Here is a 6,263-nt window from a genome sequence, read left to right on the forward strand (position 1 = left end):
TGAGGAGATTCCCCCCTTATATGTTAAGCGCTTTGAGTACCCAGAAAAGCACTATAAAAATGTAAGGAATTATTATTATTATTATTATTATATTGAGCTTTGTGAGCCTGTTAAACCAGGTTGGATTTGTTTGGTTTTGTCAACTCTAAACCTACTCTGCAACTCTGAGATTGTTCATCTTGCTTCATGCTGCAGGTCACAGATGTTCGTGTCTGACTTGTTGAAACACACTCATCTGATCATAAACTCCTCCCTCTTACAGCTCTTACCAGGAAGAGACTGACGTGTTCTTTCTCCTTTCTGTCACACTGACTCTCTTCTCTACTGACAAAACCAATAAACAACCAGCCATCGGTGAAGAACCAGGAGAAACACTTTACAGAAGGACTTTTGTTCAGTTTGTTTCTGAATAGACAGTAGATCTCTGTGATTCTCGTGGAGATTTGTTTTTCAGTCTGTCGTTCAGAAAGTGAAAGTAAAGTTTAGATCGCTGGAGCTCAAACAGTCAAAATGGCTTCACTATCTGAAGATGATATTTCTTGTCCTGTGTGTCAGGAAATCTTCAAGAATCCTGTTCTTTTATCATGTAGTCACAGTGTCTGTAAAGAGTGTCTTCAACAGTTCTGGAGAACCAAGAAAACTCAGGAGTGTCCCATCTGCAGGAGAAGATCCTCAAGAGAAATGCCTCCAACTAATCTTGTGTTAAAAAACTTGTGTGAGTCGTTCCTGAAGGAGAGAAATGAGAGGCGTTCATCAGGATCTGAGGAGATCTGCAGTTTACACAGTGAGAAACTCAAACTCTTCTGTCTGGAGGACAAACAGCCGCTGTGTGTAGTTTGTAGAGATTCAAAACAACACGACAATCATAAATTCAGACCCATCAGTGAAGTGGTTTCATCATATAAGGTGAGAGAAATGAGTTTTAGTTAACTTCATGTTTTAAAGTCCTGTTTAAGAAGAAATCAGGATGATGGCAAATACTTTAGCGCTGCATTATATGATCATATCACTGAATCGTCTTCTCTTTCACTGTAATCTGGTGTTTTATGTATTTTTATTTTGTTTAATTCTAGGAGGAGCTCAATACAGCACTGAAATCATTACAGGAGAAACTGAAACACAATGAAAACATGAAAGGAGAGTTTGAGAAAACAGCTGAACACATGAAGGTGAGGAAACAGAACGGAGAGTGATTTGGATTCCAGCTGTAGGATCACTATATACAGTTGTGATCTGATATATTTAATATAATGGATTAGTTGATCTCAGATGTGAATGATGTGATCGTGTCGATGTGTGTCGATGGAGACGATTGAAGTGAATGTGGTTTGATTTCAGTCTCAAGCTGAGCACACAGAGCGTCAGATTAAACAGCAGTTTGAGAAGCTTCATCAGTTTCTCAGAGATGAAGAAGAAGCTACAATCACTGCACTGAGGGAGGAAGAGGAGCAGAAGAAGCAGATGATGAAGGAGAAGCTGGAGGAGATGAACAGACACATCTCAGCTCTTTCACACACAATCAAAGACATGGAGGAGATGATGAAAGCCAGTGATGTCTGCTTTCTAAAGGTCTGATTTCAGATGATTGATTGATTGATTGATGATTGATTGAGTTGTTGATGATCAATGGTGTGTTTGTTCTGCAGGAGTTTCCAGTCTCAATGGAAAGGTGAGTGATCTGCTGGTGTCTCTGGTCTCTCTGCTTCTGATCCAAAGCCACTGCAGTTCTGACTCCTGAATGTTCTTCCAGAGTCCAGATCTCACAGCCGGATCCACAGACGCCTTCTGGAGCTTTGATTGATGTGCCACGTTACTTGGGCAACCTGCCGTTCAGAGTCTGGAAGAAGATGCAGGACATCGTCCAGAACAGTGAGTCTGAAGAGTTCTCCTAAAAAAGAGTTTTCTCTTAAAACCTATTCCCAAAGCTGCTGAGACAAACTTTTACTCAGGAATAGAGAGAAGTCTTTAGTTGAGAGTAAGGGGCGGGGTTGAGCTCATTAATATGGATGATGTCAGCATGCTCATTAGCTATGCACACTGTGATTGGCTGATAGGGATTTCTCTGTCAGAGATTTATTCATATAAATATTGTAGAGTATGATACTATTTTGCCAAATTCAAATAAAGGTTTTACAATAAAAATGTTTAAAAATAAAGCTACGTGTCACTAATTAAACAACTAAATGTTCAGCTAATTGTCAGCCTCTTAAATGTGTGCTTCTCGTAAACAATTCGTGGATATATGAATATCCTTTTACTGATAGTAGAATGATCATTTCTGAATGCATGCAAACATAAAAGACAACCAAACTTTATACAAGGACCCTTGCACACTGAGTCAGAAATTTTTTTTGTAGGCATTTTTTTGTATTCATCATTCAAAAAATTTGTCACGCATCAAATTATTGCACACCAGTCACTTCTTCTGTTACAAAAAGAAACAAAAAATCAATAAAAAGTCAAATAAAAACAATACAAAATGGAATCTTCAAGCAGTGAGGATGATTTTCTTCTTAAAAAGAGAAAAAAAGAAAGGAAATAATGGGTCCATCCAGTTATAAGATAAGGAGAGGAAGGAGAGAGTAGTTTTTGTGTGCACCTCCTCAAAGGATCTCTGAGATTATCCCAGCAATTTAAAGTTTTAAGAACGTCAGTAAACTTTGATGCTTTGCCAGAATTACTGGAGCAACAGATTATAAAGAAGACTAGTTTCTGTGAACTCAAGTGTACAAGGACCGTTACATGATGGCTCTAAACTGTCCAAACACCTCTCAGAATGCTTGCTATGGATGCAAAAAATGCAGAAAATCGAACCCGATCCGATTGTTTTTATGACGTCCTGGAGGCAGTATGTAAACGTGATTGACGTGAAACGTGAGGTAGTATTTGTTGTTTTACCCGAAAAAAATAAAATGGACAATGACCTTTCAAAAGGACAAATTTGGAGATAACTCCCAAAAGAATATAAAAATATGCATGCCTATGTGTGCAAATAAATGCAGTGTGTTTATAAAACTTTTACATTCTGAGGCAGATTATCGGCAATAGCCAATTTAGGATAGTTTGGGATTTGGTCTCAGTGATTTAGGAGTCCTCTTCACTACTGATGTTTCACAGATTTAGGAGCTTAAATGCTTTGTGAAATACTCTTAGAGCAAAAATGTAGGAGTCCTATATAAATTTAGGACTGACACGACCCTTTTAGCTCTAAGATGTTTTGTGAATACGGCCCTGAGCTCTTATACACACACACTGGAAATCATGATGATGATGATGAGGCCATATTGACAGATTTCAGCATTATGAACCAGATCATCTACTGCACCAAAACCAGCAGCTCACTTTTACAAATAATCAATCCCACAATTCAGTCTGATTCACTCTCATATGTAGTCTAAAGTCACAAAAACATTATTTCCCATTTGATTATTGCTATTTATATGCTACTTTAATTAGGTTTTATTTGTATATATTTTTATTTATTTAATTTTGGAAGTGTTTTTGTAATTTGAAATAATAATAATAATAATAATAATAATAATCTATTTAGCTTCATTTTTTAATTATAAATCATTTTATTTCAGTTTTAGGTTGTCATTTGAATTCTTCATGTTAATTTATTTTATTTAGAGTAGTTGCCAAAACAACATTTCTAAACATTTAAATTTAAATACATTTTCATCTCATATTTATAATTAATTATAAGCTTTATTTAAAATACTGAATAATTAAATAAATACCTAAATATTTTTAATTGTAGTTTTTGTTAATATCAGCAAGCTTATTACTATTATCATTATTATTATTACAGTATTATTTCATTGCATTATTGTAGAATAATATCTACTGTTTATTTATTTTAGACAGAATTCAGTAAATACCTTTGTGATTCATAAAAGAGAAACACTGAGGAAAACGATAAAGATATGAACATTATTTACTGCATATCTCTACATGAAAACATGAAATCACTGTGTAAAGATCTGTGTATTAAAATGATCTTCTGACTATAATTGAATCTAAATGAGAGTAAATGAAAGTGTTTTGAGTTTGTGTCTGTCAGTGTTTGTGATTGAACTTTCAGTATTGATAAATCAGACAGAGAATGACTGACAGTGATGAGAGGAAAATGTCTGATGTGTTTGATCAACAGGACGAGTGTCATAATTCATAATCATCTGTGTTGGGTTCAGTCTTGATCATTATATGAACATCAGAATAACAGCAGCGTCTGTTGATTGTGTCTCATCAGCTCCTGTCATTCTGGATCCAAACACGGCTCATCCAGCTCTCCTTCTGTCTGATGATCTGACCAGTGTGAGACTCAGCGGAGATCAATCAACCTGTTCCTGATAATCCAGAGAGATTTGACTGTGATTTCTGTGTTCTGGGTTCAGAGGGTTTTAACTCAGGAACACACTGCTGGGATGTGGAGGTTAAACAGAGTCATTGGTGGAGTATTGGAGTAACTACAGCATCAAACCAGAGGAAGGGATGGGATTTCTTCAAGACTGGTGTCTGGTGTGTGTCGTACAGATGGTCTCCAGGTTCTGGTTTTCATGTTAAACAGCATCTTGATCGTGTGAGAGTGAATCTGGACTATGACAGAGGAACGGTGTCATTCTCTGATCCTGTAACTAACACACATCTACACACATTCACAATCTCCTTCACTCACACACTCTTACCATTCTTCTGGACTTATGACTCTCTGAGGATCTTATCGATCAATAGTCAGTAATCTGTAGGTCTGGATCTTCCTGCTTTCATCTTTCATCATGTTTCAATATTTAATCCAGATCACATCAGTAAGAGACTGTTGATCTGAACATCAGACCAGAAAACAACTACATTTATTCATCTTTACAAATGAACAATTATTCAAACACGTGATGAAGGGCTCAAATAAATCATCTTCATCATATCTGACCAATGAGAAACAGTCAGATCATATTTTCTCTAGTGTTATTCCACTATTGATTCAACACATTCTCAGTGTTTGTTGTCAATGAAGAATTGTTGATTTCAGTTCTAGAGATTGATGATCATTTGTTTCTTGAAGTAAATGGATGTAAAAGGTTCTCGCTGATCCACAATGTTGAATCAAATATGAATATTTACTCTAGAAATACCTGATTCAGCTGTTTATGAATCTGATTCTCAGATCAAATGATGACTATGAATCTATGAAAACAAATATTAATAATCGCTTGTAGAAACTAACAGTGTCATTTTGTTCTTGTTGTTCTTCCAACAAATTATTAAGCCACATTTATTTCTTTAGACTTTCATATAATACAGATTGATGTAAATGAATAAATGACTTTTTTTTATCAGTGTTTCCTGTCACAGTTATTTCTTGTTGTGATTTTCAACCTGTAATTATCCTCAGATTGATCTCAAAGCAAAAAGAGGTGCTAAAGTCAGATTTTGAAATGAAATGATAATCATCTTAATTGAAGTGATGAAGGACTCTGAAAGTCTGACACTAACAGCGTTTAATACTGGAGTGTAGAGCTGCTTTGACACAATCTGCATTGTCAAATATAAGCGCTATATAAATAATGACTTGAAGTCAACACTGCTTTAAATGTTTGAACATGATTAAGAGTTGAAAACATTCAAAATTTAGAAGCAAAGAGCAATCAAATGAAAGAGCATCATTCAGAAAAGTCTATTTTTATTTGTGTATCTTCACAATAACAGTGAAGCAGCACACTTTTGTAAAATAAAGAATGAAGCTTTATTCAATTTATTTTTTTCCAAAACATAAAAAAATGTCTTTTAAGGACTGAATTCAACATGGTGTGATGTGGCAATAACAGAGAAATAATTAAATTGAATGGACATTTTCCAGAGCTCAATCTCGTAGAGTATGAATGTGAGTTTGACCAACGACGTTATAACAAGCCCAACAACTAAACAGATATGAGCGACAGGTTTAATTCATCTTTCTATCAAATACAGTGTAGGAACATCTAGAAACAATATGAATGATCCTGAGATACATTTCCAGTGTCCCAGAAAAGGGTATGAATACTTTTGCAAGGCACTGTATAATATCAATAAATGAACATGTTTGCATTAAACACACTGTTGACAGAATCATAAAGTCACCAGGAGTCCAGCTGCAGTTCAAGTTTAGTCAGATTTTCTTTACTTCTGGTACTTATGATGAAAGCACTCATCCAGGGCTGGACTTAACCTGAACAAACTCCAGGAACACAATAACTATGTGCTCTTTTACACCTAACCCTTATTTT

General features: G+C 35.4%; 1 pseudogene; it reads left to right on the forward strand.

Annotated features, from left to right (window-relative positions):
• Positions 1-203: 203 nt before the first annotated feature.
• On the forward strand, positions 204-5,970 carry LOC141327957 (zinc-binding protein A33-like; annotated as a pseudogene).
• The last annotated feature ends 293 nt before the right edge of the window (positions 5,971-6,263 follow it).

This window comes from Garra rufa, chromosome 1 (assembly GCF_049309525.1).
Source record: "Garra rufa chromosome 1, GarRuf1.0, whole genome shotgun sequence".
Lineage (NCBI taxonomy): Eukaryota > Metazoa > Chordata > Actinopteri > Cypriniformes > Cyprinidae > Garra > Garra rufa.